We start from the raw sequence: 21,380 nt of genomic DNA on the forward strand, positions 1-21,380 counted from the left end.
AGCAGTAATTGGAGTACATAGAAGATTATAAAAATAGGAAAGTGCTGAGGATAAAAACTTGGGGGAAATTAAACACAGATATGATAAAGGAAGAGTAAGCAGAAAAACACACTGGAGTAGAACGCAAAACTAGAAAAACCAAAATGTGTGTGCATTGACACGGAACCAAAATTTTGAAACAAAGAGTGAAAAGAAGCTCAACAATATTAACAATGTAGAGAAGTTTGGAATTGAGAATGAGGTATGGGATTTGACAACCAGGACTTTTGTGATGACTTTAGTAGGATGGAATGGGGAACCTAGATTACTAAAGATTACATATCTATATATGGAAGTAAATGCATAAAAATTTACTATGAAAATTTAATGGTAAATAGGAGAAAGATGAGTATATGGTTAAATAGGATGCAATGTGGAATTAATATTTTGACTCAGTATGGAGAAAATTTTACATACTTGTGAACCATTAGGGAACAGAAATAGAGAAAAATGTAGCAAGAATTCTTAACCCAAAATCACGGATTAGGAGTCTATTAGGTTGTTTTTGATCTCCTGCAAGCATAGGCAATATATTGAATGTACATGTAGTTTTATTGGAAGAGTCATCACATTCTCATAAAGATTCACACACCCCCCTAACCCCCACCACCTTCAAAAGGAAACTTTGGAATCTCTGAAATATGTAAACAGAATATTTTATGAGCAATGCCCAAGGGAACAAGATGAAATGCATTTGAGAGGATGTATATTCTACACTATTTCATTGAAAGTTCATCTGTGAATTTCAAGTGTTCCCTGTAAATTTAAAACACATTTAAAAGGAGTAACTCATATCTCTTAATTTGCTCTGAATCTTGAGAAGAAAACAGACCTAAAAGGATCTTCACTGTATTCATTAGTTCAACAAATGACTGTTGAACACTTCCCAATCTGGGGCATGCATAGTGCAGAGTGTACTTCAACAATTAAGCAGGATACCTAATTAACCCAGACTTTAGAGGGACCATGCCAAAGAAGGGTCCAGTAATATTTTAGCAGACATAATGTCTAAGCTCAGGCATGAAAAATCCATTCACTCAACAAATATTTATATGGTGCTCATACAGGCTAGATACTGTCCAAGATGCTGGTATCATGTGTGAGTAAGACAAAGTGCCTGCCCTCATGCATTGTTTGAAAGAGAAAAAATAAACAAATGGACAAGTAAACAAATTCTGTAATCATGTAGTGGTAAGTGTTATAAAGAAAATATATATGCAGTGATCCTTCTGTATCCACAGGTTCAACATCCTTGGATTCAACCAATCATAGATCAAAAATATATTTTTTAGAATTTGAACATGTAGAGACTTTTCCATGTTCTATTTCCTGAACAATAGACTATAACAACTATTTACATGGCATTTACATTGTATTAGGTATTATAAGTAATCTAGAGATAAAGCATACTGGAAGATGTACATAGGTTATATTCAAATACTACAGCATTTTATATCAGGGACTTGAATAGCCAAAGATTTTAGTACTTACAGGAGGTCCTGGGACCAATCCCCGATAGATACGAGGAATGACTGAATAAGATAAAGGTACAATGGCAATGGAAGACTTCCCTACAAAGGTAACATTTGGAAAAAGACTGCAATAAATAAAAGAATAAGCCAGGTTAACATCCAGAGGAGGTGGAGGAAAGAGCAAATGCAAAGCCCTGGGTAAAAACACGTCTTGATTGGGCTTCAGGAATGACCAGTGTGGCAAGAGCAGTTTGAGGAGGACAGAGAATGATAGATAAGGCCAGCAGAGCCATTATGGGCCATGGCAGGGGATCAGGATAGGAATAAGTCAACTTGGGATTGGAAGGAGTAGCTTGGATTGGAAGGAGTAGCATGACTTATTCCAGAAGTTTGATTTGACTGTAATATAATGAGGGGAGTGTGATGAGATGAAGTAGGAGAAGTCAGCAGGACCCAGGAAATAAAGGGCATTATAAACGTTAAGTTATCATCAGAGCAAAGGTGAGCCACTGAAGATTTTAAAGGGGGAGGTGACGTGCTTTATCAGTCTTGCATTTTGAGTATTGCATTTTCACTGGATACGTTATAGAAAATGCCTTGGCAGATGATCAAGATTGTCTTCAAGGATAAAATTTACAAGTAATGGCCCAGGATTCGACATCTATTGCTCTTTCTACTAGTACTTTCTTTCCTAATAATTGGAATGATTATGTACTGAAGTATATTAGAAAAATTAATCTGAAACTGGTGTTTCAGATGAAGGGGAAGTAGATTATTCTGGAGTTTGTTACAGTATCTAAGTATAAAGTGATAAAGATCTCAGTCAGTCCACTCAATGTATTAATGATGGAAATTGAGAGGAAAAGGTGAGTTGCTGCTAGAGTCATAGAAGAAAGAATTGATAGACTTGTGCCTGATTACAGAAATAAAGAAGAAAAGCAAAGATGACCTCATGTGGTATTAATGACTAAAGACATTGTCATTTGTATTTGTGGGCCTGGCCCATTGCGAACCTCCAATAAACCCTACTTAAACTGAATAAATGAGCACAGGACCAAATGAGAAAGAAAGAAAACAAGGTTATGGGAACTGGTTTTAGTTTTAGACGTCTTGTGTTTGAATAGAACGGGTAAAGACAGTTGCCTAAATTTTAAAATGTTATCAGTATATTAGTTTCATTTTACATCCTGGACTAACTCAGTGGTATTATAAACATGAGTCAGTTTAGCTAGGTGCACCTATCTTTCAGCAATGCACAGAAAAAAATAAAACAGAGACATGTTTAAGAGCAAGGGCTTGAAGCATGATAGCCAGGGTTCAAATCTCAGCTAACTTCCTGTTAGTGTGACCTTGAGAAAAGTACATAATCGTTATATTCCTATTATCTTCTTCAGAGGATAGCAAAGATGTGATAAATAATCCACTACCACTAGCCTTTAGCAAATACACTGTAAATCAGGTTTGCAGATCAAAGATATCACTGAGTAACTTAATTACCCAAGAGTCTCAACCAAGAAATAAACCTAGTATGGCTTATTATGAGCTACACATTTTAATTGGATTAATTACCCAATCTTCATAACAGCAATGTTGGAGATTTACTGTTATACCCATTGTTTTTGTTTGTTTTCTAGATGATGAAATCAAGAATTATAGCTAGGTGGGTGGTTCACCTGAGGTCAAGAGCTCAAGACCAGCCTGGCCAACATGGTGAAACTCCATCTCTACTTAAAAAAAAAAAAAATACAAAAAGTTAGCAGGGTGTGATGATGCATGTCTGTGATCCCAGCTACTCGGGAGGCTGAGGCAGGAGAATTGCTTGAACCCAGGAGGTGGAGGTTGCAGTGAGCTGAGATTGCGCCACTGCACTCCAGCCTGGACAACAGAATGAGACTATGTCACTGTTCAATAGATCATGTGCTTTAAAAATTTTCTCTCATGATAACTACTTTTAGCAAATCTCTAGACTAGATTCCTTTCTTAATAAAATTTATCTTATAAAGATGTCCAAACTTCTTTTAAATAATTTAAAAATAAAATTTGAAGAATAAATTTACAAAAGATAAAAGAAATACATTCATCTGTCCTCACTAACAAAGGACTAGAGAAAGTGAAGGCAATTCAGTTGAACAAAAACAGGTTGTTAAAATTCACAGCTTAGTCTGTGTTAAGATTTTAGAAATAATAAAAAAAAATGAGAGTAGATGCATTGTTCCATGGATTAAATCAGACAAGAGAGCTAAGCTTTTCAAATTCACTTTTCTGAACAATTCACAAAGAAAAACTATATAAAGTTTCTTGTGTCTTTCATTTCACATTGAATAATGTGGTAAACAATTTTTCCTAACATTTTTGATAAAAAAAATCAAACAAATTTTACTTTTAATAATTAAGCTAAAACTTGTTTTTCTAATTATTTTGTGCTATTTTAACTTTGTGATTCTAGAGGCGAATAAAGTCTTATGATGGCTTGACTTGGACTATATATTATAGCAGAGGAAATGTATAATGAAAAGGGCACTTTTCCCTGACAAGACTGAGAATCAATAGACATGAATGATACTTCGCCTATGCTACTAATAAGCTGTGAGACTTTGGGCAAGTAAATTCAATTTCTGAACACTGTTTTCAAGGAAGGGAATCATTGACCCCTTTTAAGAGTCTGGTGAAAATGCATAAACATATATAATTTTACAAGATATTTCAGGAGGTTTGCAGACTTCTAGGAATTAAAGTTCGTATTAATAGGTAATTAAATGAAGAAATGCATAATCCTAATGTCTGTTTTACATTCTGTTTCTAATACAATTTGTAGTCATTTAATTGTAAATTATTTCTTAAACTAAGAACAAACAATTGAATGGCATAGGTGAAAATCTCGCTCTTCTATTTTCTCCCCCATTTGCTGCCTTTCACCTTTTAAACCAAGATTCTTCTTATGTAAATATCATGTAAGATATCTTGCCACAAAGAATATTTCAGTGTAATTATTCCTTAAATATTCATGTCTCAGGTAATTAGCTGATATATCATCTGTGATGTGCTTATACGTAAGGTCAAAAACCTAAGGTAATGCATCATAAACTAATCATTTATATTTTCTTTGCCAAGGTTCACTGAATCTTTTAACCTACATGGACTACGATAAAGTTAATTTTCCATATTAAAGTAATATTCAAATTAGACTTTTAAAAATTATACTATGGGAAAAAATGAACACACTTAAGTTAAAATTAAGGGTGCCATAAGCAAATAACTTGGCAGTTTTTCTTAGCAAAAAAAGAATATATATATATATGGCACATTTCTCTAAATTATTTAAGTTGGTGTATTAAACCAATTTATATCTAATCCAGTGAAATTTATGGCACATATGTTCATTAGGAGAAAATAATTGATAAATTAAGAAACACTTCACTCTGTGAAAAATCTATTAATATTCCTAACTCATTCGATTTTTTTTCTTTCACCTTTGAGTTTTTACGAACTTATTTCTATGCCATAACAATATAATATTGATAAGTATAAAATACATATGTTTGGCTTAAGTTATATCCCCACCAGTCTTCCTATCAAATAAAGGGTGCCAGACAATCCACTATCTGCATTTATCTCTAAACTGAAAATAACTAAAGGATTCAGAATTTTATGTAAACATCAAGACAATGTGCTTAAAATAATTGAAACTTACTCTACAATAATCAAACTTAAAGTCTCAGAGAAATATGTTAGTTAGAACAAATGTATTTTGCTTTCCCATTAGCCTCTTTACCTTCTATTTTTCATCAATTTGTTTTGCCCAATTGGGTTTTATTTACACCTTTTTAATAAGCTACAACGACTCTAACAACTGTTTCTTTTAAATTTATTTTTTAATTCACAGGGAAATTATATGTATTTGCATGCACAACATGATGTTTTGAAGTCTATGTACATTGTGAAATGGCTAACACTAGCTAATTAACATATGCATTACCTCACATAATTACTATTTTTGTGGTAAGAATACTTTACATCCACTCTTAGTATTTTTATGACTACCTCATATTATTAACTATAGTCACCATGTTGCACAGTAGATCTCCTGAACTTATTCCTTCTAATTGAAATTTTGTTTCCTTTGGCCAACAGCTCCCCAACCCAACCTCTAACCACCCCAGGCCCTGATAACTGCCATTCTATGGAGGCTTCTCAAGAAATTAGAAATAAAACTACCCTATGATCCAGCAAGCCCATTACTGGGTATATATCCAAAGGAAATGAAAACAGTATGTCGAAGGGGTATCGCCATTCCTCTACATATTGCAGTATTAATCACAATAGCCAATGTATGGAATCAACCTAAAGAATGTTTTTATTGACAAATAACCAGGAACAAATTTTATTCATCTAATGTGCTCCAACTTACTACACAGGTTGACCTTGCATAAAAGTAACTTTACAAGAACATTAGCACTAAATAATTCCTAACATCTTGGAGACAATTTTCAAAATAATACATTTGTTTACTCATTCAAGATGTATTTACTGAGCTACTACTGTTCTATGCCAAGTGATGTTCTAGGTCCTAGACATGTAGCAAAAACCAAACTGAAGAAAAAGTTAACTCTTGTAGATTTTCAAAGCAACGACAGTAGCAAGAGGAAGAGACAAACAGCAAAAAATATATATATATTATGTGTATATACACATAATAATATGTGTATATATACAGAAAAAATATATATGTGTGTATATATAATACATATATGCAGTCATATCTTAATGACAGGAATATGTTGTGAGAAATGCATCATTAGGCATTTTGTCATTGCGTAAACATCATAGAGTGTATTACACAAACCTAGATGATATAGGCTAACTATACATATAGGCTAGATGGTATAGCCTATCGCTCCTAAGCTCCAAACCAGTACAACATGTTACTGCAATGAATACCATAGACAAATGTAACACAATGGTATTTGTGTATTGAAACATAGTACAGTAAAAATGTGGTATTATAAGCTTATGAGACTGTCATCTTAAATGCAATTCATCATTAACTGAAATTTTTTTATTTGGTGCATAGCTATATTAGATAAGTGCTATGAAGAAAAATATAGCATTACTTATAAATTAAGAAAACAAGTCAATCTACTAAACATCAAGTCTTCCGAAAATTATTATTTTTATTTATTTATGTATGTATTTATGTATGTATGTATGTATGTATGTATTTATTTATTTATTTATTTATTTATTTATTTATTTATTTATTTATTTTGCGATGGAGTCTTGCTCTGTCGCCCAGGGTGGAGTGCAGTGGCGCGTTCTCGGCTCCCTGCAAGCTCTGCCTCCCAGGTTCATGCCATTCTCCTGCCTCAGCCTCCCAAGTAGCTGGGACTGCAGGCGCCCGCCACCATGCCCGGCTAATTTTTTGCATTTTTGATAGAGACGGGTTTTCACCGTGTTAGCCAGGATGGTCTCGATCTCCTGACCTCGTGATCGACCAGCCTCGGCCTCCCAAAGTGCTCGGATTACAGACATGAGCCACCGCGCCCAGCCCTGAAAATTATTTTTTAAACCAATATAATAGTTATTCCTGAGAATAGGTACAAGAATTTTTTTTAATCATGATAAATCTCATCTCCTACCCCTCTTCATTCCTGCCTCCACCTCAATCCATTCTTCAAAGAGCAACTAAAGAAATTAGATCCTCCAGAGGCTTCTCATGATCCCCCTCACATAGACCCTTCAGCACAAACTGACCCATGCCCGCCTCCAGCTTCATCATCCTCCGTGTTTCTCTAAACTCACTATATTCAAAAAGTTACCATGCCATAGTAACTTTTTATTTTTTTAAGTCTGTCAAACGTATAATGCTCCTTCCTGCCTTAGGTCTTCACACACATATTGTTCCCACGTTGGGCCCACCCCGACCTCCCTGATCCCACCCCACCCCCAAACCCGACTAACTCCTGCTCACTTTTTAATACCGAAGTGTGATTTCTGCATGGAAGCCAATTCTCCCTGAGGTTCCCCTGTTCTCACTCTTCAAGGGTCTTTACCTATCCTTTGGGAACTTACTACTATTTAAATTTTGTAAACACTTATGTTACACTCTGTATATTTATCAAATACCCCTCCTCAGATTGCAAGTTCCGCGGGATGAGGTGAGAGGAGGGTGGAGGCAGTTGTTTTTCTCCTTGGCCAGTGTACTTTCACTGCTTTGCACCCTGCCTGGCATAGACTAGGCACTTAGAAAATTGTTCCTGAGAGAATTAAAGAATAAATTTCATCAAAAATGTCTTCAGTTTACAACACGTAGTTTTATGCAACACTTGGCAAAGTGGGTTCTGGTGGGAGCTGCTAATATCCTTTAAACCATGGGACTGAGCAAATGATTCTAGTTGGATCTGTGTTATTTAATCTGTGTTTTTAAATCTATGAGGCTCTTGCCCCAGACTCTGCTGGAAGTCTGCTGTGCTTGCTTGTAAGCTCATAGCCCCAATGACAGATGGTTTTTAGGCTATTTGGCTTCCAGAATGGGTATGTATTACTAACTCATGTATTTTCTCTAACATGTAGAATCTGATTCTGGTGGTCATTCTCTCTGAGGAATAAGATACTTTCTGGGACTTGTAGCCATGGGAGAAAGGTTTAAAACACTTTCAGAGAGTTGAGGGGAAGCCACTTTATGCTTGGAATCATTGTTGAAAAAAATTCAATTATGAAAAATCACAAATGGGTAAAACCATTAAATAATCCCAGACAGCAATAGCTCAGGGCATTATTGTTCAATCACCTCATGCTCGATATTCTAAAGGACACACACATACACAGCAAACACACAGTGTTGGTGACGTTTTCTGTGTTTTTTAGGGTGAGAAATTAGAATTATTTTTGAGGATGGGAAGAATCTTTCCTCACTGACTAGCATATCCCAAATTTACACCATGACACTTACCAATTTATAAAAATATTTTATTTTATCTCCATATATGTCGCCCCAACTTTTTTAGAGGCATGAACCTATCTTTTCTCTTTTTTATCCCCAAGACCTGGCCAAAAAGAAAAAAAAAAAGTTTAAAATAGACAATTAATATTCATTAAATAAATTACAGATCGTAAAGAAGTATTAAAAGCCGCCTGAGCTGAAGTCAACTATTTCTTGTCTGTATCAGCCAGGCAAAATGTTGCTCAGAAGCCACTCAGGGAATAAAACTCTCTTGTGAAGAATCTGTTCCTTTAAACTAAGGACTTAGGTTTTCCCAAACCCTGTAAATTCCCATGTTTTTCTATATGGATTTATGCCAGAATGAGTCCAATCCACTGGTTGGCAAAGAGAACAGTTTAATAACTGCAGAGGAAATATAAAATTCTATTCAGAGTATAATGAAAGCTGTAGGGGATTATGTATTCATTTATCTTGTAGTAGGAAAACTCAGATTTTCAAATAACAGAGTGTTGCCATGTCAGCTTCCTCTGGAGAGTTGAAAACTAAACTGTAAAGACAGTAGAATGATGTGATTTGTATTGAAGTCACTGGAATCGACAAAACCTAAATTCTTTTCTATAACTTATTTATTTCAATTGACAAATGACACATTTTATAAACTAGTGGTATACAATATGATTTTAATATATGTTCTACTATGCAAAGCCTCAATTCTTAATTGGTCTGCAGGATTCAGCTGACAACGTGAATTCTGTCTACCTGTGTTTTTATATTTGTGAAAGAATTATGCTACTTTATAACTCAGTTTTTAGAGATTCCATATTCTAAAATTATTACTTTCAACCATCAAACATAAGATAGTAGAAATATGGGGCAACATTTTTTGCAGTTTTATATTAAAAAAGTAGATGAATGCAATAGGGAGTGCATTCAAGAGAACAGAAAAAATTTTTAAAAGAAAGAATGGGGAAAAAAGAAGATAAAAAAATGTAAAAGAAAGGCGAGAGGAAGGGAACCCGAAAGGGCAAAGAAAGCGAGGAAGGAATGGAATATTAAACTATTTGATAGAGCTTCCCTACCACTCAGATGCATTAGTATGTGCAGTATTTCAAACTTCTTTCTAGGTAAATAGCAATGTCTTTCCTTTTTATTAGCACTGCTGCAGCTGCTGTTGCTCACAAAGAGATTCACAAATCAAAATAGACTCAGTTAGCTTTTCAATAATTCTGAAAAGGTAGGAGAACATTGCCAGAAAAGGATAACACTCCAGTATCCTAACATGGAGTCTTGTTAGCAAAACAAAGTGTGAATTGCTTAGATAATTCCCTGCTGTTGGTAATTCCACTGGGTGTCTTCTGTGGCAGCACAGGCTATTTCTCCTCTATAGACCGATGCCATTGAACAGGAGATGTCAGAATAATATGAAAAAGTTGCTCTTTTGAAATGTTTATTCTTCTAGATTTTTTTTAAATGTCAGCATGATTCATACCTATTGGTTCTTAGCCTGGAGCACCCAGCACAACCAGGAATTGAGGAAGCTAGAGCAGGATGTGAATAATGAATGGGCTGCATAAGCAGAAGTCTATACCCGGTCAATAAGCAGAAGTCTATACCCAGTCAATGTGCAGAGTTGCAGGCTAGCATTTTCACAGATTCTTTCTATTATTCTCTCTCTCAAGGGAAAACAGGAAAACTAGCAAGAGCTAGCAAGAACTAGCAAGAGCTTGAACAAACGCCTGGACTCAGATTGGAAGACTGCTCATTTGTCTACTGCCTCATTCCTGGAAATTGCACTGGAACTGTCTGATTAAGGTATTTGGAAAAAACAAATTTTTGACACATTTTGTTGATGATCAATCTCCTTTATCCATCCATATCTTTTTATATGTGGCGGTGGGGCCAGCGGGGGTAAGGGTAATATTTGCACTGAAGATTGAAGAACTGTATCTCTTTAAAAATTTTTGTGATATTAAGGGGAAATTAGTGTTTGTCACATCTTCTGAAATTATTACTATTATTAATGTTTTCGAAACGCTGGTTTTGTTGGTGGGGCACTGGCTCCTTGTATAACATGTTTGCTTTCTCCCACTGTCATTTTGTACTCTATCAAATCCAAAGTTGTCATGGTTCATTATCTGTAGATGATCTTGAGCAGTCTTGCATTCTAAAAGAATATGCCATGGCATCTGCCTCTGTGCTTTTGTGGCCTGCTGCACAGATGATATTTTAGCACCAGTATTGGGTGAAGGGCTAGAGGGGAGAGCAGAATTTGTCTCAGACTGATGTTTCTTTGTACCATGCTGTGTCTCATTCTTTCATATATGGCTAATTCAACAGTGAAGTACATATATCACACTGTGACTATTACATATGTTGGAGTACATAATCGGGGTTGTAAAGTATCTGTTTGAATGTCTTAACTAATGAATTCCATCAAATTCAATTATCATTCTTAGACTCTTCATTAACCAATCAAATTACTTCTTTGGTTTAAGTCATTTCTAACACACTTTTATTAGGCATACACACAATTCTATGAAGTAAACGTGAGGTGATTAGATTATCTCATGATCTTTATTTGGAGTCCCATGCTACTGAAGTTTGGATTTCTAAAGAATAGCCTTTCACATTACTTCCACTGTATACAGGAGAAATAATCTTACAGTGTGAAGCTATGTCTTTAAGACTCTATTTTACTACTTATATCTTAGACTTTCTTCTCCCTGAGAAAGTTTGCTACAGTGGGTCACCAATACAAAAATACATAGAAATATACCAACTATATATTCCTATAAAATTAACCTACTTATTAAGTAGATGTATCTATAGGCTTATGCTGTACTGGATCATAATGTTTTTCACTTTTTAGGAATAAATTATTTCAGTACTAGAACTTTCTCCTATCTCTTGCAGTAAGATACCACAGTGTAGGATCACAGTTGTTATTGCTGAAACTTTTTTTTTCAAATTATCATTATTTCTTTACATGGATTTCTTTTTAAACAGAGTGGTTCTGGAAATGCATATACCAAGTATTGATAGTACTTTAGTTTTCTGGGAAATAATTGCCACAGTACTAATTTACATTGGATGTTTTAATCATTTTACAATGAAGGGCAGGTGCCTAATGTCCTTGCAGTATGATTCTTACCATACAGATCTTAAAATATTTCCATTTTGTTCTCTTCTACATTAATGTCTTTTAGGAGCATTTTCATCTTCTGTCCTACACCTATTTTGAGAAACATCTCAAAATGTGGTATAAAGCCAACCTACAAAAATATATGTTCTGAGTTCCATGCCAGACTTAAGTCAGAATCTTTGGGAGTAGGCTCTAGGACCAGCATTTAAAATATACATATTAGGTGATTATAATATACTCCAAAGTGTAATAACCACTGCTCTACAAAATGAGAGCAAGGAAACAACTGACAGAAAAGCATTGTAAAACTATAACTGATACGATCATATATATGATCATACATATCATATATATGATATAACTGATATAAAATCATATACCTGATATGAAAAACAAAAACACCAAAATCAAGTTGAATTTGGATTTTAATTTTTTTCTACATGTTTTCATTACTTGGCTGCACAAAGCATTCTAGGTTGTTTATTTCGCCTTTAATATGAGTTTTAAATATCTTAAATTAAAATTTTAATATTTAGTGTTAATTAAGGATATGGACATCTGTTATTTAAAAGCTTTTTCCAAGTTGCCAGATAATGAATGATATTTATAATGGTAAAAGGTATTAAATTTATAATTTGTATAATTCATTAGTATTTTCATATTTGAATCTTCAGTTTTACAAAGGTTTGTAAATAACAAGTCTATCTTTAATATTTTATATATCTAATAAACACCACTTTTTAAAGAATTTCAACCTATCTTTTTGTTATGGTTTCCATTTAAATGAATTACATGAGTGTCTTACTTTCAGAAGATGCTTTATCAATACAACTAAATTGAATTCTTTGGGCTGAGATTTTTCCGTTTTTTCATAAATGAATATTTCAATTTTATCTAATCTTAATAAGAATATTTTCTCAGTGCGACAAGTAAGACATGTTTGCCAATTTAACATACCAAACTCTAAATTAAGTATGTACTCAAATGAGAGTTAGGGGACAAAGAACTGTCTTCTGAACCATGAAAAGACAGAATGTCGTGATTACCTCAGGCACTGAAAGACAGCAAAAATCTACATTAGTTCTAGTAGAAAGACTACAGAGAATGTTTAACCCATAAAATTAATTTTTGCTTCCTATATAGCCGACTCCATGGAGACAAGGTCTAAAAAAGGGAAAATGGTCAAAATCTTAGGTTTGTAGGTTAATTTACTTTGTAAACTAAATATGTCCTGAAAAGACTGGAATAATTTAAATTGTTTCTGTGTTCATAAGAATCATTTTATGTATCAAAAATTCTTTTGTTTTCAGCTAGTTTTGAAGATTGTATTTAGATTATGGACAGACACTACTTAGGTTGTGTTTCAAAAGTTTCATTTAGAAGTTAAATATTTGGGACTCAAAACTTATTTTCAAATACAAAGAATGCGGCCGGGGGAGGTGGCTCACGCCTGTAATCCCAGCACTTTGGGAGGCCGAGGCGGGCGGATCACGAGGTCAAGAGATCGAGACCATCCTGGCTAACATGGTGAAACCCCGTCTCTACTAAAAATACAAAAAAAATTAGCCGGGCGAGGTGGCGGGCGCCTGTAGTCCCAGCTACTCGGGAGGCTGAGGCAGAAGAATGGCGTGAACCCCGGGGGTCGGAGCCTACAGTGAGCCAAAATCGCGCCACTGCACTCCAGCCTGGGCAACAGCAAGACTCCATCTCAAAAAAAAAACAACAACAACAACAAAACAAATATAAAGAATGTTATAAATGATGTTTCATGCCCAGATTCAATTTTATGAAATCCACAACATTATAGTAAAATTACATAAGTTATAAAACTAGAAATTGAAGAGAAGAATCATTGAAAACAATACTATATGATCCTCAAAATTAAGCCAATTAGACCAAAAATATTACATTATATATTTACTTTGAATATCAGTGCTAAAGGAAAGTAAATTCCTTATAAATAAATGAGAAATAAAAAGAGAGGGTAGGATATTTTTCTAAAACACAGAGAAAGTGGGGTTATAGCATGAACAGTATTCCCCTGAGCAGGGGAGAGGGAGATGAAGGGGAGAGATGCTGGGTAGATTTAGAGAATGAAAGGCAAAAGGATCTCAAGTATGAGTGGCCAACAGCATTGAACTAGCTATTAAAAAGAAAATTTGCTCATAAATGTTATGTTCATAATCCAGAAGAACAGGTGTATTCAATGTTTTTTTGTTTGTTTGTTTTTGTGTTTGTTTTTGTTTTTTGAGATGGAGTTTTGCTCGTGTTGCCCAGGCTGGAGTGCAATGGCATGATCCTGGCTCACTGCAACCTCCACCTCCCAGGTTCAAATGATTCTCCTGCCTCAGCCTCCTGAGTAGTTGGGATTACAGGCGTGAGCCACTACACCCAGCTAATTTTGTACTTTTAGTAGAGATGGGGTTTCTCCATGTTGGCCAGGCTGGTCAAAAACTCCTGACCTCAGGTGATCCACCACCTTGGCCTCCCAAAGTTCTGAGATTACAGGCGAAAGCCACAATGACCAGCATTAATTCTTTTAAAATGAATAGATAACGATGCTGTTACATATCCATTTAGAAAGCAGCTGTGTTGAGGAAATGGTAAGGAGAGATAGTGAGCGAGCATGCATGCTAACTCAGTGAGTGCCAACTAATGGAGTGAAGGGAGAGCTAATGAATCTTTGGCCTTCTACCAATGGCTTTTTCTCTGAGTGGATTAACTCCTTACTCAAGGTTTTATTGAGCTCCACTTTCTAAGGAATTCTACCCTTTCTCTCTTTCTAAAAATTCAGCATCAAGTGAACCAAATTTACCAATTTGTTGCCTTTGTGTGCACAGTTGTTCATTTAATTTACAAAATATTTATTAAATACCTACTATGTAGTCAGCACTATGCAAATTTTGTTACTTTTAGCCCAGACATTGGGACCCAAAGAATATTTTGTTGTATTTGAATTTTAGTATTTTGTGTTTTACCATTTCTCATTTATTTTCTGTTTCTTAAATTTGGATAGTTGAAGGGAACAGGTGGCATCTGTGCCTAGGGATGGAGGGCTAGGAGTGTGGATAACCCAGAGAAGAAGGTGCAAAAAAAGGAGGTATCTGTCTTGTTCCTCTATTCTTCTGATTTTAATGAGGTCTTAGCAGCCGTAAGTAGAGCCTCCATCACTTCCATTTAACCTTAAAAACAATTTTTAGAGATGTAAAAAATAGAACTATTTGCTCATGATAAAAATTCTCCATTCAAAGTGAAGAAAAACTAGCACATTCAAATTGAAAACCTGCAATATATAGCTCTTTTTGAGCTGATATATCTCATTACTAGGCTAATCTATGGTATAAGAAGCAAGAAGTTAGAAAGGCTTCCTGGAAAAATGGCCCATAATTCTTCATCAACTGTAATTTTCAGTGAAATAAAAGTCTAAATCTCTATTACTAGTTAATTTGAAGTACAGAAGGTCATCATGTAAGTTTCTAAAATCCCTTTTAACTCTAGAAATTCTACTGGAGAGACAGGTGAATAAGACTGGGAAAAAATAATGGTTCATCTTTTATTGAAGAAAGGTGTTTAGAGGAATTTTTCAGTATCAAGCACCCCTCCTTTCCATTCCATTTTCAAGAAACAAGAGCAAAGGATGGGTTTTGGCAACATTCAAAGAAGTGTCTTAGGGCAGGAATGGTCAATGCCTGTGTTGAGTTACCTGAATCTCTATTTGGCAGCTTCTGAAAGCTACTATAAAAACCTGGGCTTAAGAAGAGGATGATGGTATGGTCTTGCAGCCTTGTGTGAATTTTCCAAACGGTTTTGTTACCCCAAACCGTAGAAGTGATACCTCAAAATTTATAACTGATGCTATATCATCAGTTATACTCACATATAAACTTCCTTGATAATATTTCCTACACTTAAGTTTCCAGTCAATCTATTTTTGTCTCTTGCACTTCCCTGATCCAACAAATCTTATCCATCATGCAGCCTGAGTTCATACCTTTGTTTATTCAATGGTTTTATTAAGCATCTACAATGTCGGTTATTTTTCAAACCCTCTTGTCCAGGCCCCTTTCCTCATGGAGACTACCTTCTGGTAGAGAAGTAGACTATTAACAAGGAATAAATATACAAATAATAAGACCCACCAAAATTTTGTTTATTCACTAACTTTAATCATATTTTTGTCTAAATTTTCTTCCTCCAAGTTTTTTTTTCAGTCAGTAATCCTACTCTTCATTTTAGTCTCCTTGATTCTTACTGTTTTCAACATTGCCCTCAAATTAATATAATCCACTTATTTTAACGCTTTTAAGATTTTCCATCGTCTTAAGTGAAGGAACAAATAAATTCATAAATTTACATATTAGATAAGATGAATTGCCTGATAAATTTAATCCGTATAGCCAGACGTAAGTAATACCAGAGTGGCTCCAATGTGGCCATTATGGAATCAAATACCTCACAGCCCAGGCCTCAAAGGCATCTTTTCTTATCGTGAGATTTTTCTTAATTACATTTTCCAGGGATTAAGTGTCCCATATCTACACATTGGAATCCGTTTTCTGTATTAAGTTTTCAATGATCATAAGCTATCTGGTGAGAACTTATTCCAATTATCCCAACAACCTCCTCCAGGATCTCTAGCTTAACCATTCTACATTTACTATGTGTACTTGGCACAAAGATGGTATAAAGATTAGCCCTAAATTGTTTATAAATTTTTCACACTATTCCAGGATATTAGAACAGGATAGTCATTTACATGTGTACACATATAAATGTCTGAATATACATCTTGAAAATGCAATAGGTTACATCTGATGATGTTTCAAGAAGAACTAAGGATAATCTTAAGGGAACATAAAAATTTCTCGTTTGAAGTTATTGCTAAGAAGAATAGCAATGTAAGAGTTTAGATAACTGCAAAAGTAAAGAATCAAGGCAGTGTAAAGTTTCTATATCTTAGGGAATTTAACTAGCTGTTAAAAGGGCACCTCTTTGACATCGTTAAAATTTCAAAAATTTGATACATAAAGATGTGCCAGTAAAAAGATTGGTCCTTAGCAATAATCCATTAATGATACTGTCCTTTTCATTCAGTGAATCCAAGAATAATAATTTTCAGGCCTAAATATTTACAACCACAGTTTCATCATACAGAGAATATATATTGTATCAAGTATGCCTTTATCTAGGGCAAAGCTTAATAGCGTCTCGAGACAGACCAACCACCAAGACAAATTACCAAGACAATTATTAAGAAATTTGTATAAATCCCTTTATTACATCTTAGATTTTAAAACTTCTCAAGACAATTACAGCCCTTACATATCTGTGATGGTTTTTAATTCCCTGGACAATTTATCAAGAAATTAAAAATTCAGAGCACCCTAGCAACACAGTGGTATATTTACCATTGCAGTATGTCTATTTTGTTTATTTTTTATGGCACAAATACCACAATGTATTTTATTTATTAACCTATTGGCTGAAGTATAATATACCTACAGAAAAGTGAATAAAATACGCATTTTATAGAGCATTATGGGATTTTTTCTCTTGCTTTTTGGTCATTGATCTTGTAAATTGTTATTTTTTAGTTGTTATGATGAGGATTTGATATCCAGAATATATAAAGAAATCCTACAACTCAACAAAAAAACCTAATGTGTCTATTTACAAATAAAAATTACAAATTAGTTTAGATAATTACAAATTAGAAAACAATGAAAGATAGAATTTAATTGAATGGAAAATATATTAAAAGTTTATACTCATGGAAGAAACACACATAAAGATGAATTATAATTTGCTATCAAATATACAGAAAATTAGATGGAGTTTTTGGTTCACAATAGCTGACAAGTTGACAATATGCTAATGTTAAAAACAAACATTATTCTAAGGTATTTAAATAGAAACATAACAAAAATAATCCTGGGTATGATCACTTCGTTAGAGACTTGGGCTCAAATTTAGGTCCCACAATAGAGAAAGAATTAACAGGAAGGTGGAAAGAGCAACAAAACCGCAGTTGTTTATAGTTTGTGACATAATCTTGTAAGAAAATAAGTTCAAGATGCTAAAATGAGAAAAAAGAAAGATGCATCAAGCGTGGTATATATTAAAGTGAAGTATATATTAAAGTGAAGTATATATTAAAGTGAATATATACTATTACAAGACGCATTGCATACCGAGAACCAAAAAGAAACTTACTGAAATTGTAGGAAAGAACAACGAATGACATAATGCAATATTCTGAGAAGAGAATGTTGACATTTTTCTTGATTTTTTTGAAAGACAGCTATTTATCTTTTGTGAAAAATCGTAATACAGTTCTGTTTAACAATGAAGAACTACTCCACTGTATTACCTCCCAGTTCTCACATATTTATAGATAAGTATTAAAACTATACTTAGTATAATAAACCTAAATTTCTGAAATATGAACAATATCACAATTTTCTATGTGATAAGTTATTATACGATTTTGTTATTTAACTGTAAGCAAGGGAGAATCTAAGAAAGAAGAATATATTCTTTCTAAAATGACTCCCCTTCAAGATGGCAGCTGAATATGTAGAATAATCAGACTAATCATTTGGGGTTAGTGGTTGTTTTTATGTTTATAGAAGGAGAAATGACCACTATCTGATGGCATCCAAGAAAGTGCCTCTCTGGAGACAGAATTGTCACCCTGATCACCATTGCTCATGAACCCCCTTCATGTTAATGGGCACATTCCAAGTAGAAGACACGATAACAAATTCTTTATGTTCTTTTAGGACTGTTAATTCTAAAAATATTGGGACTTCTTATATACTGCTGGTTAACTTCTGAGTATAAATGTAAGGAAATTCTGTTTCATAATTTAGTGTCTTGAATAGGAATTTATAAATTGGTTTATGATCAGTATGCTTCAAGTTTATTTTGGGTACCAAATGTTCCCTTTATTTAATCTATTTAAATCAACAAAAGAAGTAATTTCAAACAGTATTCATCCAATAAACTGTAGTTAGGAAAATGTACATTAATCTATTTTTATTTACCAACAACTTTGTCCTTTTCTTTAGAAAAGCACTTTGAAGGAGGGAAAAATAAAAACAGAAGGAAAGAGAAATTATATACCACTATAAAAATTGTATGCAGTTTTGCCTGCTTTTTATGTAACCTAGTATTCAAAACTTATCTGGTTTTATCAGATTCCATTATGTTATGAACACACAGGCCCGTGTTTCCCCACCAGTTTCTTCTAACTAGGAAGTACATTCAAACTAAAAATCTAAGTTTGTGTTTTTCTACTGAAAGAAATGTCGCTGGTGAATAGTGAAGATGATTTATGTGCATAAAGCTGACCTTATACAAATAATCTCTGTGTTCATCATAATTTTATTGCTATGTAACATTTGTTCCATTTTCTTCTTGTATATCTCTGATAAACCATTAGTTTCTAGATCACTGATGCCTTAGAACATACGACAGTTTAAAAACATCTATTGTGTTTTCCCCCAAATTCTTGTATTAGTCAGTAGTTTTTTTTTTGATGAAACAGTGACAACAATTTCTTTCATGGTTACAATTTTTGCAGTGTTTTAGCTAACATATTTTTCTAACTGAAAATTATCTTTGCCTTTTATTTACAGTTCAGAAGTTAAAAAAATGTATTTATTAATTAACAATTATATCTCCAAAATAAAGTAAAGATTATTTGGTTTCTAATGCTAGCAATTCTTGTTTATATTTAATGAAATTCACATTTCTCCTGACAGGGGAAAAATACTTTTCCACATTAAGAAAGGCTTTTCATTCATGCCCTGAAACTACATATTTTTGTTCTGGAATATAAATCATCTATTTATTTGATATGTATGTTGAAATTTAGTTTGTGAAACAATATATATCTATTTGTATGTCTCTCTATAATAGAATTCTGAACTGTGATGAGTTGCTCTCCATATACGTGAAGGATTAGATACATATCTTTCTTCTTTCCAAAAATGCCATCAGCATTGTCAGTCTCAGAAAACAGGTGGAAAATTGCCTCAGTGTTTCTGATATCTCTTATTAAAGATAGCCACAATGCAGAACTGAAAAATACTAAAGTTTTATGAAGCATGACCATGAAATAATAAAACTTTTAATAAAGGGCTCTTATCCTATAAAGGGCTTATATCTGAATGCATATTGTCCTTCACTATGGTCACCTTAAATTTCAGATGCTTCCATCGTTCAAAACATTCCGCTATTTGTTTGCAACTTTAAGAGCCAGTTTATGCACCAGGAAGCAGTCTTTGACAAACACCACTGTGAAGGCATTATATCATTATGATCAGTACAAATGAGGAGGCAGCCTTTCTAAGCATGAGAAACATTTCTTTTAATGAGTCTGTGTCTTCTCCAAAAGAAATATGCATTCATCAAGTACACTTTAATTCAAAATGGTGTGTGTTTTCTAGACAAAAAGATACATCTCTCACAAAGAGAAGTACTCTGAGGCTGATGGGCTCATGAGGTCACATGTTGGCTAAAAGACCTCATAGGCTATGCCCAGAACATTAGTTAGACCTTTTCAAGATGTGGCGAAAAAAAAGACACATAAAGTTTCAGGCTGAATCAATGAGACTATTTTTTTATTCAGCTCTTGTTATATTTTATAGTTACATCCTTATCCCAGACAGGATATAAGGTCCTTTCAAGAACCCATGAGGCTACACATGACCTTCCCCTGCTACCTCTCTTTACTGGAATATAAAACCTTACTTGAGCCTATGGTACTCTGCATACATAGTTACCATTTGCTATTTACTTTACATTAGGGATATAAAATAAACCCTAAAAAGCCAGCCTATACCAAGCTCAGATGGGCTCACTAGTGAATTTTACTTAACATTTAAACAAGAGATATTACTAGTTCTCTACAATCTCTTCCGGAAGATAGAAGCAGAGGGAATACATCCTAACTCATTCTGTGAGGACAGAATTACATGAATATTAAAACCAGACAAAGGCAATACAAGAAAAGAATACTATAGACCAGTATCTCTCATGAACATAGAGGCAAAACTCCTCAACAAAAGCCAGCCCATAAACCATCATGCCAGGTGAAAAGGTAATGGAACTGTGGAAGGATGTTCTGCTTTCCATTACAAACCATTTATTTATTCAACCAATATTTACTTGTGTGAGGTTGATTCTATGTGGTCAAGAAATCAAACTTGTCATCTCTCTCATTCAGTCACTTATTAATTCACTCACTGAACAAATATTTTTTTCAAAATGTACGATGCGTTAGGCATTATACCTGGTGCTGGGGGACACAATAGTGAGCAAAATAGGCCAAATCCCTGCCATCATGGTTTTTACATTATATTGGAGAAACAGACAACAAATGAGATATTAAACAAATAGACAATAAACAAGATAAATATATCTACATTATATACTGTGTTATCTTTATATATGTATATATATACACATAGATATATATCTTGTTTATTATCTATTTCTCCAATATAATGTAAGATATATAGTAAGATTTATATTATATATAATAAATATTATATATACATAAAATGTAAAGTATGCTAATGATATATGCCAAGAAGAAAACAGAACTTAGCATGTACATTGGGTGAAATTTACATAGATTTTTCAGAGATGGCCTCATTGAGAAAATGACTTTGTGTAAAATCCCAAAGGCAATGAAGAAAAGCGCCTTGATAATGTTTCCTGGAAGAGCATTGCAGACATAAAGAACAAGACACAACAACAGAGGCTGGTGTAGAGTGAG

At 33.9% G+C, this 21,380-nt stretch overlaps 1 protein-coding gene across 4 annotated transcripts in view; it reads left to right on the forward strand.

Moving 5' to 3' along the window:
• Positions 1–21,380, forward strand: part of SYT1 (synaptotagmin 1) — a 578,577-nt gene that overhangs the window by 102,904 nt on the left and 454,293 nt on the right. For all 4 annotated transcript variants that reach the window (XM_058425422.1, XM_058425424.1, XM_032170814.2 and 1 more), the window contains exon 2: positions 10,131–10,263. The gene's annotated coding sequence lies outside the window, so the exon portion shown is untranslated. The remainder of the gene's footprint in view (positions 1–10,130; positions 10,264–21,380) is intronic.

Source organism: Hylobates moloch, unplaced genomic scaffold, assembly GCF_009828535.3.
Source record: "Hylobates moloch isolate HMO894 unplaced genomic scaffold, HMol_V3 SCAFFOLD_12, whole genome shotgun sequence".
In the NCBI taxonomy this organism is placed as follows: domain Eukaryota; kingdom Metazoa; phylum Chordata; class Mammalia; order Primates; family Hylobatidae; genus Hylobates; species Hylobates moloch.